Genomic DNA, 20,887 nt, shown 5'->3' on the forward strand with positions numbered 1-20,887 from the left:
TATTTATGATGTTAGCATTAGTTTATCCAACTTTTAAGCAGAAGACACATAACATTCTCTGCATAAAAATGATATGCATTAGGGATCCAACTGGAACTACAGTTTTTACAGATAAGATGGAGTGCATGCCATTGTCGACATTTCGTCCAGACTAGCTGAGCTAAGTTTGACCCAGTGACCCACAAACATCAGTGTACCACTTATAATTTAAGAACATTGTATATAATGAAGCATGTAAACATAGCCCACAAAAAAAAACTTACAAACTGAAACATTTAACCATACTGAAATGCCAGCATCCAGTCCATTGCAAATTGTTGTACATAGATAACAAAAGCAAACAATCAAAACACAACTGGGGAAAATACCTCCAGAACAGGAAGCCAAAACATGAAATATCTGCAAATATATCATAAACAAAATACCTCACAGACATTATTTTAACTTTCTAATCAGAATTCAAAGATTAACTCTTTTCCACTGAAGTTTCACTGCAAAAGAGATCAAAACTGGGAAAATCTTGAAAATTTTTATATAACTGAGAAAAAAAAATTCCATTTTTCAGACTGTGACGAGCCTGACGATAGACTGCAATTATCCTTTCCAGATCTTTACATTCTTATGCTCAAAACACCAAGAAAATTGCACCAAATACAGAAATTCATTGTATATAATGTACGAGTCTAAATTTAAACAACTTATTCAGAAATCAAGTCTCCATCCAAAAGTAGAAAAACACAAAACAAACATACTTCTGTTTGCCTCCCTTTCTTACTGCCCCATTCATTATATCCAGCTCCCAACCAACCAGCCTTATGTTTTTCATACTCTGTTAGTTCAGCAATGGACATTTTCCCTTATAAAGGATACTCCGAGTGTCTGCCTTTCTCCAAATGCAATGAATTCATCACGTTCATCTACAAAAGCTAACTAGTGTGAACTGCAAGGAGGATAGTGTTTGCCTACATGAGGAGGTAGGCTAATGGAATGGGCAGACACGTGGTGGATAAAGTTTAATACAGAGAAGTATGAAGTGATACATTTTGGTAGGATGAACAAGGGCAGGCAATATAAAATAAAAGGTACAATTCTGAATGGGTTGCTGGAACAGAGACATTGGGATATATTGTGCACAAATCATTGAAGATGGCAGGGCAAGTTGAGAAACTGGTTAAAAAGACATACAGGATCATAGAGTCATAAGGTTGTACAGCATAGAAACAGGCCCTTCAGCCCACCGCGTCCATGCCAACCATAATGCCTATCTATACTAATCCCACCTGCTTGCATTAATTCCATATCCCTCTATGCCTTCATTCAAGTATCTGTCCAGATGCCTCTTAAATGTCGCTACTGTTCCTGCATCCACCACCTCCTCAGGCAGCTCATCTGGGCTTTATAAACAGAAGCAAAGCATACAAAAACAAGAAAGTTATGGTGAACCTTTATGAAACACTGGTTTGCCCTAACTGGAATATTGTGTCCAATTCTGAACACCATGCTTTAGGAAGGCGTGAAGGCTTTGGGTAGAGAACAGTATTGTGAGAATGGTTCCAGGGATCAGGGACTTCAGTTACATGGATAGATTGGAGAAGTTGGGTTGTTCTTAAAAAGGTTGACAGCAGATTTGATTGAAGTGTTCAAAATCATGAGAGTTCTAAGCAGAGCAGGGGAAAAAAATAAAGACTTGCAGTTATATAGTGCCTTTCAGGACCACTGGATGTCTCAAAGCGCTTTACAGCCAATGAATTACTTTTGAAGTGCAGTCACTGTTGTAATGTGAAAATGCAGCAGCCAATTTGCATATAGTGAACTCCTACAAACAGCAATGTGATGATGATAATCAGATAATCTATTCCTTTGTGATGGTGATTTAAGGATGAATATTGGCCAGGACATCAAGGATGACTCCCCTGCTCTTTTTCGAAATACTGCCTTCGCGATAGAGAGAGAGGAACTGTTCCCATTGGCTCAGGGTCGAGAACTAGAGGACACCGATTTGTGACTGGCAAAAGAACCAATGGTGACATGAGGAAAAACTTTTTTTTTTAAATGGATCGAGTGGTTCGGATCTGGAATGCATTGCCTGAGGGTGTGGTGAAGGAAGATAGAGTCAAGTTTTTCAACATAGAACATAGCAACAAAAGAATGCCATTCAGCCCATTGAACCTACTCCACAATTTAATTAGATCATGGCTGATCATGATATGCAACTGAAGAGAAAAATAATTTGCAGGGCTACAGGGAAAGGGCAAGGAAGTGGGACTAGCTAAACTGCTCACACGAACAGCCTGCACAGAGATGACAGGCTGTATGGCCTCCTTCTGTGCTGTAACCATTCTAAGATTCTAGTACCAAAAGGCCTTGGGCATGCAACTGTAAATAATATCCATTCTGCTCAGTTAGAAGCAGTATTGTCCCACACACAACTTCTGCAGATAGCACATCAGTTCTAAATTTGTGTACACAGTTATTGACTCCAAATCTCAATTAACAATAGTTTTAACAAATTATTTTTGTGTACAAAGCACCAGTACAAAACAGATCATTTCCAAAAAACCTATTTGGACTGAATGAAAAACATAGTTTTCAAAGCTTGGGTTCCCTTCTTCATTCAGGTCCAAGTATTTTTTTGGCAGTCACTATAATGTTAAATGAAAAAAAACTATAGCCCCAACATCATAACAACATAAGAAATAGGAGCTGCAGTAAGCCATTTGGCCCTTTGAGTCAGTTCCACAATTCAACAAGAATATAGCTGACACTCTACCTTTCCGCACTTTCCCTGTATCCCTTAATCCCCAAAAATCTATCTATCTATCTTTGTCTTGAATCTACTCAATGACTGAGCTTCCACAGCTCTCTCGGGTAGAGAATCCAAAGATTCACAACCATTGAGTGAAGAAATTCTCATCTCAGTCCCAAATGGCCAGACCCGTGTTCTAGATTCCCCAGCCAAGGGAAATGTTTGCTCAGCTGCCAAGCCCCCAAGAATTTTGTGTTTCAATTAGATAGTCTCTCTTTCTTCAAACACATAGAAAAACCCCCTGATCCCAGGAATCACGCTGAATTCATTTTGACAAATATATCAGTTTGAGGAAGAGAAGAATGGGTCCAAGACTAGTATTTTAAGCTTAAATAAGGGTAATTACAAGGGCATGAAAGCAGAGCTGGCTAAAGTGAACTGGCAAATTAGGTTAAGGAACAGGTCAATAGAGATGCAGTGGCAGATATTTAAGGGGATATTTCAGAATACACAGAATAAATACATTCCAGAAAAGAAATAAAAATTCCAAGGGGAGAACCCACCATCCGTGGTTAACTAAAAAGGTTAAAGATAGTATCAAACTTAAAGAAAAAGCATAATTGTGCAAAGATGGGTGGCAGGCCAGAAGATTGGACAGAATATAAAAAACAGCAAAGAATGACGAAAAGATTGATAAGGAGGGAAAAATTAGAGTACGAGAGAAAGCTAGCTAGAAATATAAAAACAGATAATTTCTATAGATATTTTAAAAAAGAGTTAACAAAGTGAGCATTGGTCCCATAGAAAGTGAGTCTGGGGAATTAGTAAGCGAAAATAAGGAGATGGCAGATGAATTGAACAGGTATTTTGCATCGGTCTTCGCTATACAGGATACAAGTAAAATCCCAGAAATAGCTGTAATTCAGGAAATGGGGGTGGGGGGGGGGGGGGGGGGAGGGAAGGGAGGGAGGAACTCAAGAAAATTACAATCACCAGGGAAGTGGCACTGAGAAAATTGTAGGAGCTGTGGGCTGACAAGTCCCCGGGTCCTGATGGACCTCATCCTAGGGTCCTAAAAGAAGTGTCTAGTGAGATAGTTGCGTTGGTTTTAATTTTACAAAATTCCCTAGATTCGGGGCAGGTTCCATTAGATTGGAAAATAGCAAATGTAACTCCTTTATTCAAAAAGGGAGGCAGATAGAAGGCAGGAAACTACAGGCCAGTTAGCTCAACATCTGTTATAGGGCATATTAAAGGCACTTTGAAAAATTCAAAGTAATCAGGCAGAGTCAACACGCTTTTGTGAAAGGGAAATCATGTTTAACCAATTTATTGGAATTCTTTGAAGTAACATTTGCTGTGGATAAAGAGTACTGTACTTATATTTCCAGAAGGAATTTGATAAGGTGCCACATCAAAGGTTATTGTGGAAAATAAAAGCTTATGGTGTAGGGGTAACATATTGGCATGGATAGAAGATTGGCTAGCTCACAGGAAACAGAGAGTAGGCATAAATGGGTCATTTTCCAGTTGGCAACATGCAATGAGTGGTGTGCCATAGGGATCAGTGCTGGGGCCTCAACTTTTTACAATTCATATAAAAGACCTGGATGAAGGGACTGAAGGTATGATTCCTAAATTTTCTGATGACACAAAGATAGGTAGGAAGGTAAGCTGTAAAGAGGACATAAGGAGGCTACAAAGGGATATAGATAGGTTAAGTGAGTGGGCAAAGATCTGGCAAATGGCGTTTAATGTGGGAAAACATGAAATTGTCCATTTTGGCAGGAAGAATAAAAAAGAAGCATATTATCTACATGGTGAGAGATTGCAGAGCTCTAAGATGCAGAGTCTTCTGGGTGTCCTAGTGCATGAATTGCAAAAAGTTAGTATGCAGGTTCAGCAAGTAATTAGGAAAGCTAATTGAATGTTATCGTGAATTGCAAGAGGAATTGAATACAAAAGTAGAGAGGTTATGCTTCAGTTATACAGGGCATTGGTGAGACCACATCTGGAGTACTATGTACAGTATTGATCTACTTATTTATAGGAAGGATGTAAATGCGTTGGAAGTAGTTCAAAGGAGGTTTACTAGACTAATACCTGTAATGGGCAGATTGTCTTGTGAGGAAAGGTTGTACAGGCTGGGCTTGTATCCACTGGAATTTAGAAGAGTAAGAGGCGACTTGATTTAAACATACAAGATCCTGAGGGGTCTTGACAGGGTGGATGTGGAAAGGATGTTTCCCCTTGTGGGGAATCTAGAACTAGGGGTCACTATTTAAAAATAAGGGGTCGCCCATTTAAGCCAAAGGTGAGGAGAAATTTTTTCTCTCAGAGTCGTGAGTCTTTGGAACTCTCTTCCTCAAAAGGAAGTGGAAGCAGAGTATTTTTAAGGCAGAGGTAGATAGACTTTTGATAAGCAAGAGGGTGAAAGGTTATCGGAGGTAGGTGGGAATGTGGAGTTGAGGTTACAAACAGATCAGCCATGATCTTACTGAATGGCGTAGCAGGCTCGAGGGGCCGAGTAGCCTACTCCTGCTCCTTGTTCGTATATCAAAGAATGAAATCTTGAAATCATAACTCAATACTTCATCCTCCAGATAATTTTTGACATCATCTTCTATGTTCAACTCGATAATCCACAGGAGGGAAACAGATTGAAGGTTACAAATAGACAAAAGTCCTGTGATGAGATTGCTTTCCTTTATTATCAAGCAAACTTTGCTCATATCCATTAACACTGCTCCAACATATTAACCTTTGAAATATTTCTTGTGCCTTAGACTTTTCCCTGTTTTCTCCCAGCTCTCCCTAATGTTGAAATAATTCCAAAGTTAGCAGCAACTCTTCAGTATCGAACCAAACTGCCTATTCCTCATGAATGAACCTGACAGTAAGTGCTGCTTGCTATTGAACTCACTATTTCTGCAGCTGTCCATCTGCTCAATCGGTCCCTTATCTCTGTATATGATGCCCTTATCCCCAGTAAAACCTTTACTCTCTCCCAACCTGTTACAGCATCCATCTGTGCTCCCTCAGGTCCAAGGGGCACAGATTTGAATGCAGCTGGAGTAAAGCAGGTTTAACCAATCACCACCAGATCTGGTTGGAGAACATTAGGACAGCAAAATCAGATCCTGTTCTCCTCTGTGGAAACTACTCACCACTCCAGGATCACCCTGGAATGAAAAGATAACCCCCATCTTCTTTACTGCACAACCAGCTATCTCCTTAAACCATTCTCCCCTGCCTGCTCCATCCACAACTCCAACAAGTTCAAGCAGCTCATGGGCTTCTTTGTCACTAAGATTTAAGATCATTCATTCAGTTGCTTCTTCCACATCCCTCCTTTCCCTTGACACCCTCTTATTTCTCATTTACATGCTTCCCTAGGCAACAACATTCAAAAGCACAGCAGTAGTTTGCACATGTATACAGACGACAACCAACTCTATCTCACTGCCATTTCTCTCGATTCCTGTGTTGTTGCTGAATTATCAGACTGCTTATCCAACATCCAGTACTGGATGAGCAGAGATTTCCTCCAATTAAATATTGAGAAGACAGAAACCATTGTCTTTGGTCCCTGCTCCAAACTCCACTCCTTCAGCTGCCCACTCCATGATGACACATGGCAAAATTCCTGTGGACTGGTAGGCACTACCACGACGACTAATTGCTACAGCAGCTTAGCAACAAGCACCAACATCAAAAACAACAACTCACAGCATTACTTTGCGGCTTCGCATGTGGCACTTGTGGCAGAACCTGCCGTTCAAGGACTGGCCTTTAGAGGCATCAGCAAAGGTGCACCAAGAGAAGACTCCCCACCTGAATGAATTGTTTGCAGAGTGTCCGTCATCTTTCGCAGATGGAAGGATGCCAACCATCCCTGTCCCGTGCAACTATCTGAGACTAAAACAGAATATTCACAGACTTGATGTCATATTTGACCCTGGGATGAGCTTCCAACCACATGTCTACCCCATCAATAAGACAGCCTCTTTATATCTCTGTAACATCCCCTGACTTCAGTCCTGCCTCAGCTCATCTGCTGCTAAAACAATCATTCAAGCCTTTGTTATCTCTAGAGTTGACTATTCCAACACACTCCTGGCTGGTCTCCCATTTTCTATCCTCCATAGACTTGTCTTTCCGATACAACACCACGACATCTGGCGGATGTATAAGAAAGCAGAGGCGTCTGTTTGGACTGCAGAAGAGGTTGACCTCGCAAAGGATCTCCAAAACTGGGATTCCCTGAAGTCTGAAGAGAAACACTTCATTTCTTACATCTTGGCATTCTTTGCAGTGTGATGGCATTGTAAATCCAAAACTCTGCTGCCCATGTCCTTAGTCGTACAAAGTCCCTTTTACCTATAATCCCTGTGCTCGCTGACCTACATTGGCTCCCAGTCAAGCAACACCTTGATTCTAAAATTCTCATCCTTGTTTTCAAATTCCTCCAAGGCCTCCCCCTCCCTTTTTCTGTAATCTCCTCCAGCCCTACAACCTTCTGAAATATCTGCACTCACCTAATTCTAGCCTCTTGGGAATTCCCAATTTTAATCATTCCACCATTGGTGACTGTACCTTCAGCTGCCCAGGCCCTAAGCTCTGGAATTCCCTCTCCACGGCTCTCTACCCCACTTTCTTCCTTTAAGATAAGTCTCTAAAACCTACCGCTTTGACCAAGCTTTTGATCATCTGATCTAATATCTCCTTATGTGTATGTGTCATATTTCTGTTTTATAATGTTCCTGTGAAGCACATTGGGAATGTTTTATTACATTAAAGGTGCTATATAAGTTATTGTTGTTCTTATCGATAAAACCCAGCTCTTGCTTCCTCGATCCTATTCCCACTAAACTGCTGAGCACCAAACTTTCCTTCCTCATTCCGTGCCGTTCATTCCCACAACTCCATGTTTGAACCCCTCCAATCTGGTTTCGCACCACAGCACTGAAACAGCCTCAAAATCTCAAATTACATCCACTGAGATCATGACCATGGTGCACTATCCCTCCTCAGTCTCCTTGACTTGTCTGCAGCTTTTGACACGGTCAACCATGCTAAATCTACTCCAACACCTTTCCCCATTATCCAGCTGAGTGGGATTTCCGACAGGTGGTTCCACTCTTACCTGTTCAATCATAGCCAGAGAATCTCCTGTAATGGCTTTCCTTCCCACCCCAATACCACTGCAGCCCTCCAAGGATCTATCCTCGGTCCTCCTATACCTCATCTACATGCTGCCCTTCAGCAACATCATCCAAAGTCATGACGTTAGGTTCCATGTTAATGTTGGCAGAACCCAGTCTACCTCTCAACCCCTTCACTACCTTTGTGTTGATAGCCTGTTTGTCCAACATTCAGTTCTGGATGAGCCATAATTTCCTTCAGTTAAACACTGAAAAGACCAACATCACTGTCTTTGCCTGCCTCCCTCCCACCTGCCCCACACAAACTCAGTTCCCTCTCTATTAATTCCATTTCCCTGCCTGGTCATTGGCTCAGGTGGAACTACACACCCACAACCTTAGTGTTGTATCAGACCCAAGCTGAGCTTCCCAAGGACTGCCTACGTCCACCTGCAATACACCGCCTGTTCTTACTCCTGCCTCAGTCCGTCTCGGCTGAAACTCTCACTCATTCACCTCTAGCCTCGACTATTCTAATGCTCTCCTGGCCATCCTCACATCCTCTTATAAACTTGAGCTCATTCAAAACTCTGCTGCCTGTATCCTAACTTGCACAAGTCCTGTTCACCCATCACCCTTGTGCTCGCTGAATTACATTGGCTCCTGATCCCTGAATGCCTCAAATTTAAAATTCTCATGTTCAAATACCTTCATGGTCTCTCTCTTCCCTAATGCCACCTTCCTCCAGCTCTACAATGCTACAAGAATTCTGCATTCCTCCAACTCTGGCCTCTTGCATATTCCCTGCTTCCTTGGCCCCACCAGGGCCATCCGTGCCTTCAGGCACATAGGAACTAAGCTCTGGAATTCTCTCCCTAAACCTTTCTGCTTTTTTTTTTACCTTTAAGACAGCCAGCTTTCATCCTCCCCCTCTGAATACCTACTTTTTTGGCAAGGTTAATTTCTGTCTGATTACAGTTCTGTGAAGCATCTTTCCATGGCTTCCTATATTAAAGGTGACATATAAATGCAAGTAGTTGTGTTTGAAGGACACTATTGAATTGAGCTCAGCCCAGCCCTGATTTAACATTCACAGATCAGAATTTTCAGCAGGTGGCACAGGGTAACAATCAGAAATGGAACTGTGGTTGATTTTTCTCTTCCCTAATCCTTGGAATCATCAAAAGAGGCCATATGGGTGGAGATCAGAAATAAAAAAGGGGCAGCCACACGACTAGGAGTGTATGACAGACCCCCAAATATGTAGGCAAATTTGAGTGCAAAAACTAGAAGGGCAATAATAGTTGGGGATTTGGGATACAGTGCGAAGGGCGCAGAGGGCACAAAATTCTAGAACTGCATTCAAGAGAACTTGTTTAGCCAGCATGTAACAAGCCCAATGAGAGGGGGCGCATTTCTAGATTTAGCCTTCAGTAATGAAGCTGGGCAAGTAGATGAAGTAGCAATGGGTGACCATTTTGGAGATAGCGACCATAATAGTTAGTTTTAGCATAATCGTGGAAAAGGACAAAGATAAAACAGGAGTCAAAGTTCTAAATTGGGGGAAGGCAAATTTTACAAAACTATGGGGTGATCTGGCAAAAGTAGACTGGATACAGCTACTTGAAGAAAAATCAGTGACAAACCAGTGGGAGGCATTCATAGAGTCATAGAGCGAAACAGCACAGAAACAGGCCCTTCGGCCCATTGTGTCGATGCCGGCCATCAATCATCTAACTATTCTAATCCCATTTCCCAGCACTTGGCCCGTAGCCTTGTATACTATGGCGTTTCAAGTGCTCATCTAAATACTTCTTAAATGTTGTGAGGGTTCCTGCTTCTACCACTCCTTCAGGCAGTGTATTCCAGATTCCAACCACCGTTAAGGTGAAAATTTTTTCCTCAAATCCCTTCTAAACCTCCTGCCCCTTACCTTAAATCTATGCCCCCTGGTTATTGACACCTCCACGAAGGGAAAAAGTTTCTTCCTATCTACGCCCCTTATAATTTTGTACACCGCGATCAGGTCCTCCCACTGCCTTCTGTGCTCTAAGGAAAACCACCCTAGCCTATCCAGTCTCTGTTCATAGATAAAATGCTCCAGCACAGGCAACATCCTGATGAATCTCCTCTGCACCCTCTCCAGCGCAATCACATCCTTCCTATAGTGTGGGGACCAGAACTGTACACAGTGGCCTAACTAGCGTTTTATATAGCTCCATCATAACCTCCCTGCTCCTATATTCTATGCCTCGGCTAATAAAGGCAAGTATCCCGTATGCCTTCCTAATCACCTTATCTACTTGTGCTGCTGCCTTCAGTGATCTATGGACAAGTACACCAAGGTCCCTCTGACCTTCTATACTTCCTAAGATCCTACCATCCGTTGTATATTCCCTTGCCTTGTTAGTCCTCCCAAAATGCATCACCTCATACTTCTCAGGATTAAATTCCTTTTGCCACTGCTCTGCCCATCTTACCAGCCCATCTATATTGTCCTGTAATCTAAGGCTTTCCTCCTCACTATTTACGACACCACCAATTTCCATGTTTTACCAATTTTACCAATTCAAAAGTGAGATTCTAAAAGGCACAGTGTAGGCATGTCCCCACAAAGATAAAGGGTGGTACGGCCAAATCTAGAGCCCCCTCGTTATCTAGAGGCTTACAGGGTAAGTTAAAGCAGAAAAAGAAAGCTTATGATCACAAAACCGTAATACTATGGAAAACCTAGAGTATAGAAAGTGCAGGGGTGAAGTAAAAAAGGAAATTAGGAAAGCAAAGAGGACATGAAAAACTATTGGCAGGTAAAATCAAGGAAAATCCAAAGATGTTTTATCAGTACATTAAGAGCGAGGATAACTAAGGAAAGGATAACGCCTATCAGAGATGTACAAGGGAACTTACATGTGGATGCAGAAGATGTGGGCAGGGTTCTTAATGAGTTTTCTATCTCTGACTTCACAAAGGAGAGGAATGATGCAGATATTATAGTAATAGAGGAGGACTGTGAAAGATTAGATATTATTAGCATAATGAGAGAGGAGGTACTAGAGGGTCTGACATCCTTGAAAGTGGATAAATCGCCAGGGCCGGATGGATTGCTTCCCAGGTTGTTAAAGGAAGCCAGGGAGGAAACAGCGGATGTGCTGAGGATCATCTTCAAATCCTCACTGGATATGGTCGAGGTGCCAGAGGACTGGAGGTCTGCGAACGTTATACCATTGTTTAAAAAGGGTGCAAGGGATAGGCCAAATAATTATAGGCCAGTCAGTTCTGACCTCGGTGGTGGGTAAATTATTAGAATCAATTCTGAGGTACAGGATAAACTGCCACTTAGAAAGGAACGGATTAATCAGGGATAGTCAGCATGGATTTTGTTAAGGGAAGGCCATGTCTTACTAACTTAGTAATTAGCATGGCAGACTGGTCAGTAAAATAAAAGCCATGGGATACAGGGGAATGTGGCAGGTTGGATCAAAAATTGGCTTAGTGACATGAAACAAAATGTAGTAGTCGACGGATGTTTTTGCAAACGGAAAGCTGTTTACAGTGGCATTCCACAGGGCTCAGTGTTGGGTCCCTTGCTGTTTGTGGTGTATATTAATGATTTGGACTTAAATGTGGGAGGCATGATTGGCAAATTTGCTGATGACAAAAATTGGCTGTACAGTTAATAGGAAAGACGACAGCTGTAGACTCCAGAATGATATCAATGGTTTGGTTGAGTGGGTGGAAAAGTGGCAAATGGAATTCAATCCAGAGAAGTGTGAGGTAATGCATTTGGGGAGGGCAAACAAAGTGAGGGAATACACAATAAACAGGAGGATACTGAGAGGGGTAGAAGAAGTGAGAGACCTTGGAGTGCATGTCCACAAGTCCCTAAAGATGGCAGGACAGGTAGATAGAGTGGTGAAGAAGGCATATGGAATGTTTTCCTTTATTGGGCAAGGTAGAAAATACAAAAGCAGGCATGTAATGCTGGAACTGTATAAAACGTTGGTTAGGCCATAGGTGGAGTACTGCGTACAGTTCTGGTCACCACATTACAGAAAAGGACATAATTGCACTGGAGACAGTACAGAAGAGATCGACTAGAATGTTGCCAGGGCTTGAAAGTTGCAGCTATGAGGAAAGTTTGGATAGGCTAGGGTTGTTTTCCTTAGAACAGACGAAGCTGAAGGATGACTTAAGTGAGGTGTACAAAATTATGAGGGGCCTAGATTGAGTAGACAGGAAGGACATGTTTCCCCTAGCGGAGAGGTCAATTACCAGGGGGCACAGATTTAAGATGATTGGTAGCAGAATTAGAGGGGACACGAGGAAAAACTTTTTCACCCAGAGGGTGGTGGGTGTCTGGAAATCAATGCCAGGAATGGTGGTGGAAGCAGAAACCTTCAATTCTTTTACAAGGTAACTGGACAATCACCTGAAGTGCCGTAACCTGCAAGGCTATGGATCAGGTGCTGGAAGGTGGGATTAGATTGGGCAGCTATTTTTTTCGGCCGGCACGGGACGCGACCGGCTGAATGGCCTCCTTCTGTGCTGTGATTTTTCTATGGTTCCATGGGTGTGAAGTCAACCCTTCCACTGTCATCCCAGTTAGGATCAGTTAACTAGATAAGGATCAAATCTGACACCTTCCAGGTCTGTATGGCTGAGTGCCACACACGGTGATTCTTTCAGCCACATCAGGGAGTACTAAGTGACCATTTTTGATCCCCAGTTTTAAATCCACATCACAGCATTTTTCATACAAATAGCAAAGGGTAAAGGACAATTGTTACAGTGACAAAATCAAGGGTAGAGTTCTATTGTATTATTGTGGGTCACGTATTTTCTGGTAACATAAATTTATTATCTAGAGATGAAGTTAGTCAGCCAATCAAAATGACACTTACCTAATTACCAGCATTTTCACTACAGTACAAAGGGTACTCAGAAGCTAGGGTGGGAGAGGGCAGCACAGTACAGCGAGACACAAATAAAGTACTTTGTTTCAAATAAAATTGGTGCAGGCAACATCACATAGGGTTTCCCATAATATCCATATCAGAGGAAAATTACCCACTAATACCGGTCAGTTAAACGTACACCAGTATGGCCCTACAACCCTTCTAATCTTTTTGTGGCTATTGCACAGCATCACCCCACAGTAATGAACAGCTGACACATTAATGTGGGATACTAAAGCCTATATTTTTTTTATTCATTCATGGGATGTGGTCATGGCTAGCTAGGCCAGCATTTATTGCCCATCCCTAATTGCCCTAGAGAAGGTGGTGGTGAGCTGCCTTCTTAAACCACTGCAGTCCATGTGAGGTAAGTACACCCACTGTGCTGTTAGGAAGGGAGTTCCAGGTTTTGGACCCAGCGACAGTGAAGGAATGGCAACATAGTTCCAAGTCAGGATGGTGTATGACTTGGAGGGGAACTTGCAGGTGGTGGCGTTCCCATGCATTTGCTGCCCTTGTCCTTCTAGTTGGTAGAGGTCGTGAGCCTTGGCGCATTGCTGCACTGCATCGTGTAGATGGTACACACTGCTGCCACTGTGCGTCGGTGGTGGAGGGAGTGAATGTTTGTAGATGGGGTGCCAATCAAGCGGGCTGCTTTGTCCTGGATGGTGTCAAGCTTCTTGAGTGTTATTGGAGCTGCATCCATCCAGGCAAGTGGAGAGTATTCCATCATACTCCTGATTTGTGCCTTGTAGATGGTGGACAGGCTTTGGGGAGTCAGGAGGTGAGTTACTCGCCGCAGGATTCCTAGCCTCTGAGCTGCTCTTGTAGCGAAGGTATTTATATGGCTACTCCAGTTCAGTTTCTAGTCAATGGTAACCCCTAGCATGTTGATAGTGGGGGATTCAACGATGGTAATGCCATTGAATGTCAAGGGAAGGTGGTTAGATTCTCTCTTGTTGGAGATGGTCATTGCCTGGCACTTGTATGGTGCCAATGTTACTTGCCACTTATCAGCCCAAGCCTGGATATTGTCCAGGTCTTGCTGCATTTCTACATGGACTGCTTCAGTATCTGAGGAGTCGCGAATGGTGCTGAACATTGTGCAAACATCCCCACTTCTGACCTTATGATGGACGGAAGGTCATTGATGAAGCAGCTGAAGATGGTTGGGCCTAGGACACTACCCTGAGGAAGTCTTGCAGTAATGTCCTGGAGCTGGAATGATTAACCTCCAACAACCACAACCATCTTCCTTTGTGCTAGGTATGACTCCAACCAGCAGAGAGTTTTCCCACTGATTCCCATTGACTTCATTTTTGCTAGGGATCCTTGATACCATGCTCAGTCAAATGCTGCCTTGATGTCAAGGGCAGTCATTCTCACCTCATCTCGAGTTCAGCTCTTTTGTCCATGTTTGAACCAAGGCAGTAATGAGGTTAGGAGCTGAATGGCCCTGGCGGAACCCGAACTGAGCGTCACTGAGCAGATTATTGCTAAGCAAGTGCCGCTTGATTGCACTGTCGATGACACCTTCCATTACTTTACTGATGATCGAAAGTAGACTGATGGAACGGTAATTGGCCAGGTTGGACTTGTCCTGCTTTTTGTGTACAGGACATACCTCGGCAATTTTCCACATTTCCGGGTAGATGCCAGTGTTGTAGCTGTACTGGAACATCCCACTACTGTTAAACGAAAAATCACAACTGTCGTACATACCAGTCACAGATGTAATAAATCAAGTGTTAGCACCAGACTTACTAAACATATTAGTATATGAATATTGTATAGGGGGGAAAAAAATCTCAGTTCAGTCAATGCATTTTAACACACGAATACTCTTCTTGTATAATACTATTTATTCATTCCATCTGTTGCTCTCACCACCAGTAGCACACCCCAGCATTAAAAGGTTCAATATGCTTGAAAAGATAAAACCCATACTTGCATTGTTGAGCATTTTCTTCCACAGTTCATATGGATACAGCACAAACATTTCACATGGCCACCATTATGTTGAACAGAAACCCTAGTGACAACAATGAGCCCAAGTGGCTCAGCTGTAAAAGGAGGACAGGAGGAAGATTGGGAAAGCAATAGTGATAAGGGATTCAGTAGTTAGGAGAACAGATAGGCGTTTCTGCAGTTGTAAACGTGAATCCAGGATGTTAAATTGCCTCCCCTGTGTTAGGGTCAAGGATGTCGCTGAGCGGCTACAAACCATTCAGAAAAAGGGTGAACAGCCAGCAGTCGTGGTCCATATCAGTACCAACAACATAGATAGAAAGAGGGATGAGGTCCTGCAGGCAGATTTTAGGGAGCTATGAAAGAAACCAGCAAGCAGGACCTCAAAGGTAGTAATCTCCGGATTACTCCCCGTGTCATACCTTAGTGAGTATAGAAATAGAAGGATAAAGCAGATGAATGCGTGGCTGGAGAGATGGAGTAGGAGGGAGGGCTTTAGATTTCTGGGACATTGGGACCAGTTCTGGAGGAGGTGGGACCTACACAGGCCATACAGAGCCTGGATCAATCTCCTTGTGGGGCGGTTTGCTAGTTCTATTGGGAGAGCGTAAACTAAGTTGGCGGGGGAATGGGAACCAGGATGTAACATTAGAGAGGAAAACGAGGTGTATAAAGAATTGGGAGAATAAGAAATAGTAAGGTATTAGATCTGGTCACAGCAAGAGGGAATGTAATACGGTCCAAATTACGTTTATAATACATGTATGTGAACACGTGGAATGTGATAAATAAAGTTGGAAAGCTACAGGTGCAGACAGCCAAGTGGGAATATGATGCCATGGCAAAAACCATATCCTGGCTCAAAAAAGGGCAGGCCTAAATAGTCCTGGTTGCAAGGCATTCAGGAAAGATAGGAAAGACAAGAAAGGAGGAAGGGTTGCAGTGTTAAGGAGAATATTACAGTGAAGAGAGAGATCAAGCACAGAATATATTTGGTTAGAGCTAAGAAAGAATAGAGGTACCATTACACTACTGGGTGTATTCTATAGGCCACCAACTAGAGGGAAAGATAGAGAAGTACAAATCTGCAAGGAAATTACTGAATGGTGCAAAAAGTATAGCAGAGTTATAATGGGGGACTTGATTAATATAGACTGGGACAATAATAGTGTAAAGGGCAGAGAGGGGGAAGCATTTTTGAATAATGTTCAGGAGAATTTTATTGATCAGTATGTTTCTGGCCCCACAAGGAATAAGGCATTGCTGAATCTGGGTCCTAGGGAAATGAGGTGGGTCAAGAATCACTAGGGGAACATTTAGGGGAGAGTGAGCACAGTATCATAAGATTTAGATGAGCTATGGAAAAGGACAAGGAGCAACCCAGAGTAAAAATAATTAACTAGAGAAGCGCCAATTTCAGTGGGACAAGAACAGATCTGGCCCAGGTAAACTGAAATCAAAGATTGAGAGGCAAAACTTTAAAGAGATGATGTTTCAGGTACAGTCGACGTACATATCCGGGATGGGGAAGAGTAGGGCAAACAAAGCCAGAGGTCCCTGGACGATGAAAAGTTAAATAACAAGATGAAGCAGAAAAGGGGCTATATGACAAATGTCAGTTTGATTGAGAACCAGGCTGCATATAGAAAGTTCAGAAGGGAAGTGCAGAAAGAAATAAGCAAAGAGAGAGTACGAGAAGAGACTGGCAGGTAACATAAAATGGAATCCAAAAGTCTTCTATAGGCATATAAATAGTAAAAGGGTAGTAAAAGAAGTGGGGCCGATAAGGGTCCAAAGGGGGATTTATACAGGGAGGCAGAGGGCATGGCTGAAGTACTAAATGAGTACTTTGCATCTGTCTTTACCTTGTAACCAGGAATATTTAGTATCTAGTCCTGCCCTTTTTGAGTCAGGTCTTTGTTTTTGCCATGGCATCATATTCCCACTGGGCTAGCTGCACCTGTAGCTCACCAACCTTATCACGTTCCATGTGTTCACATACATGTACTATAAACCTTATTTAGACCATATTAGTCTGAAGTCATCGTGAAAGCAGGCAGTTGAGACACTGGATGGGCTAACAATTGATAAAAAGGTGTTATAAAGGCTGGTTGCACTTATGGTTGATAAGTCACCAGGACCAGATAAGCTGCATCTGAGGATACTGAGGGAAGTACGGGTGGAAATTGTGGAAGCACTGACCATAATCTCCCAATCCTCCTTAGATACAGGGGTGCTGCCTGAGGACTGGGGAATTGAAAATGTTACACCCTTGTTCAAAAAAGGATAAGCCCAGCAACTACAGACAAGTTAGTTTAACTTCAGTAGTGGGAAAGCTTTTAAAAATGATAATCTGGGACAAAATTAACAGTCATGTGGACAAGTGTGGATAAACTAAGGAAAGTTATGGGCAGATCATATTTAACTAATTTGATTGAGTTTTCTGAAGAGGTATGAAGGTAGTAATCTGGTTGATGTGGTGTATCCAGACTTCCAGAAGGCCACATAACAGGCTTGTTAGCAAAGTTAAAGCCCATAGAATAAAAGGGAAAGTGATAGTATGGAGACAAAATTGGTTGAATGACAGGAAACAGTAGTGGTGAACAGTTGGTTTTTGGACTGGATGAAGGTATATGAGGGGATCCTCAGGGACCGATATTAGGACCACTGCTTTTCTTGATCAATATTAATGATCTAACAATTTCAAAATTTGCAGATGACATAGAAACAGAAGAAATAGGAGCAAGAGTAGACCATACGCCTTATCAAGCCTGCTCTGCCAGTCAATATGATTATGGCTGATCTTGGGCTTCAGCTCTATTTTCCCACTCGCTCCCCATATCCCTTGATTCTTTGAGACATCAAAAATCTATCTCAGCCTTGAATATATTCAATGATGGCACCTTCTGGGATAGAGAATTCCAAAGATTCACAACCGTTTGAGTGAAGAAATGTCTCTTCATCTCAGTCCTAAATGATCAGCCCTTTATCCTGAAACTGTACCCCTCTGTTCTAGATTCCCCAGCCAGAGGAAACAACATCTCAGTAACTACCCTATCGAGCCCCTTCATAATCTTGAATGTTTCAATGAGATCATCTTGGAAGTATTGTGAACTGTGAAGAGAGTGATAGACTTCAAGAGGACATCGACAGGCTGGTGGAACTGGCAGATGTATGGCAGATGAAATTTAACACAGAAGTGTGAAGTGATGCATTTTGGTAGGAGGAATGAGGAGAGGCAATATAAAAAAAAGATTCAATTCTAAAGTGCAGCAGAAAGACCTGGTGGTATAGGTACACAAATCGTTGAAGGTGGCAGATAAGTTGAGAAAGCAGTTAATAAGGCATGCGGGATCCTGGGCTTTATAAAGAGAGAAATAGAGCACAAAGCAAGGAAATTATGGTGAACCTTTGCAAAACAATGGTTCCAGCTCAACTGAAGTATTGTGTCCAATTCTGGGCACCACACTTTCGGGGAAGGATATGAAGGCATTACAGAGGGTGCAAAAAAGATTTACGAGAATGGTTCCAGAGATGGGGGTATTTCAGTTACATGGATAAGTTGGAGAAACTGGGGCTTTCGCCTTAGAGAAAGTTGACAGGAGATTTGATAGAGCTGTTCAAGTCACGTGCAGTTAAAACTGAGCAGGTTGGGAGAAACTTTTCTCATTGGCAGAAGGATCGAGAACCACTGGACACCAATATAAGGTGAATGGCAAAAGACAACGTGAGGTAAAACCTTTTTACGCAACACGTGGATCTGGAATGCACTGCCTGAGAGTGTGGTTGAGGCAGATTCAATTGTGGCTTTCAAAAGGGAATTGGATAAAATGTGAATAGTAAAATTTGCAGGGGAAAAGGCAGGGGAGTGGGCAGTTGCTCTTGCAGATAGCAGCACAAGACACAATGGGGTGAATGGCTTCCTTCTGTGCCATAACCATTCTATGATTCCATAGGCAACAATGGCAGTAACAGAAAAAGTTTCAAAAATATTCCTTTTTATTAACCTTTGCATTTAATACTCAGTTTTTTTTTAAATCGCATGGTACATCTTACACATGGCTTTACACAGTTCAAACTGAAACATGCTCCTCGTGATAGCACATTAGCTCATGTTTTGTAAAGAAACGAACCCACATTCCATTTGAAACACTTAGAGCCAGACACCACGTCTACAAATTCACAACTAACCTGGCACAGCACAGTTGAGCTTGGATCCCTTACTGGTATCTAACACAAGCTTGTCAGAAATGACAACAGGCATGCAACTTACAGGCCAAGTCCACAAGTTTAACACTGAAACTTACAATTAATGCACAACTATGCTCCTTTCATTTCATCATTGGGACTCCCATTTCTCACTTCAATTGTTATCTTTATTCAACATCTTTCTAAGTTCAGGTCAGCATGCCACCACAATCTCTCCTACCCTCCTACTTTTTTTTTTAGCTTTTTGGCTCCTGCCTGAAACTCTAATCAATGTATGACTGCCAACAGCCCAATCAAATCACACAGGGGGAAAAAAAATCAACATTTACTGAGTTGCAACACTGGCTTAACAATAGTGATAAGGTGCAAAACCTGGGCTGATTCTTTTTGGTCACCCTCACCACCCGGGAAAATTTTACCATCTACCTCAAGAGAAGATCAAGACAAAAAAGACAATATTTTAAAACTAACATGGTCACAAAATGCTGGACATATACATAAAAATGTCTTGATTTTAAAAGGACCAGTTAAGATTTTGGGTGTAAACCCTTCATGGACTGACGATGAAAATGAAATCAGTATTTTCTCTTTTCAGCTGCTGATGGGCCTGATCTGCATTTCCAGCATTTTCTGGTTTATCCCAGATTCCCGGCTGACTGTGTTCACAATAGTAAACAATGAGGGGGGGGGCGGGGGGAGAAGAGACAAATCTCTCATCCCCATTAGGTAAATTTGCAGATAATTACAGCCATGATGTAGGTGTGTAAGTTAGAAGCTGTTTACAGAGGGTCCCATCCCCCCCTCATACCACTGACAGTTGGTGACACAGCCTCCGCTGCCATGGCTCTGAGTGACCCATACACTCTCACTCTCTAGGCCAAACCTCAACAAGGCTCTCGCCCTACACTAATCGGCCCATTTGAACCGCCTCTGCTGTACACGTTAAAGCTCAGAAATGGTAGGCCGTTACTCACCCACAGGGACCGGCTGTCCACTCACTCCGACAGCGGTGCTCACCCACAGGAAAACGAGTGTGGGGGTAAGTAAGGATGAAGAACCACTAAAGCGCAAAAGACATTAAACGAAAACTCAATCAACCTAATCTGCCGACACAATACTCCCGCCTCCGTCGCCATTCCCTACTGGTGGTTTGGCTTGATTGGCAGTCAGTAGGAGCTGGCGATTGGATAAAAGCCCCGTCGATCGAAGTCCTAGCCCGCCCAGCCAGCGCAGGCGCTTCCGCCATCAGGTTTGGTTGCAGAGCGCAGAGGATACGTGAGAAAGGCGACCGCTGCACGGCTGCCAAAACAGTCCACCCTGCAAAAGTAGTACCGCATCTATCCCTGCAGATTTTTTCCAACTCCAGCAATTTTTACGCAGCCCCATTGTTTTAATGAATTATAGTCCATTCTATTTATGTTCTTTTTCGTGGGAAATGCTTGCTAATATTCACATTTACCAAAGGAGGTACGAACACATACTTTGGCAATATATTATTCCACCAAGATGAGCAAAGCTCCTCCCACAGGCTGCTGTCATTGGTGGAGATGAGTCATTAGAAGCATTGAGGACGGTTGCTGTTGGCAGGATAAAAGCAGTTGGCTCTGCCCACTACCCATCATCTAACCCCAGAGCCCCATCTTCTGGGCTTGACAGGTTAATGGAGTAGTTGGAGGTAGCCTGTAGGAAGATGCATATGCAGTTCTATCATTAACCGTGCATACATAATACGAACGCCTTCCATTGCCAACTAAAAATGAAATACCTTTATATGCTTACCACTCCATGTGATTAACAAATGTGCATTACTAGCTCTTGCGAAGAGGTCGACAGGTTATCAAAGCAAGAAGTAATTACACGTTCTT

At 42.7% G+C, this 20,887-nt stretch overlaps 1 long non-coding RNA gene across 2 annotated transcripts in view; it reads right to left on the reverse strand.

The window, feature by feature from the left end:
• Nucleotides 1–20,150, reverse strand: part of LOC137351762 (uncharacterized) — a 119,463-nt gene extending 99,313 nt beyond the window's left edge. For both annotated transcript variants that reach the window (XR_010969567.1, XR_010969568.1), the window contains exon 1: nucleotides 19,997–20,150. This is a non-coding gene — a long non-coding RNA (uncharacterized lncRNA). The remainder of the gene's footprint in view (nucleotides 1–19,996) is intronic.
• Between the last annotated feature and the right edge of the window lie 737 nt (nucleotides 20,151–20,887).

The sequence above is a fragment of the Heterodontus francisci genome, chromosome 36, assembly GCF_036365525.1.
Source record: "Heterodontus francisci isolate sHetFra1 chromosome 36, sHetFra1.hap1, whole genome shotgun sequence".
NCBI lineage: Eukaryota > Metazoa > Chordata > Chondrichthyes > Heterodontiformes > Heterodontidae > Heterodontus > Heterodontus francisci.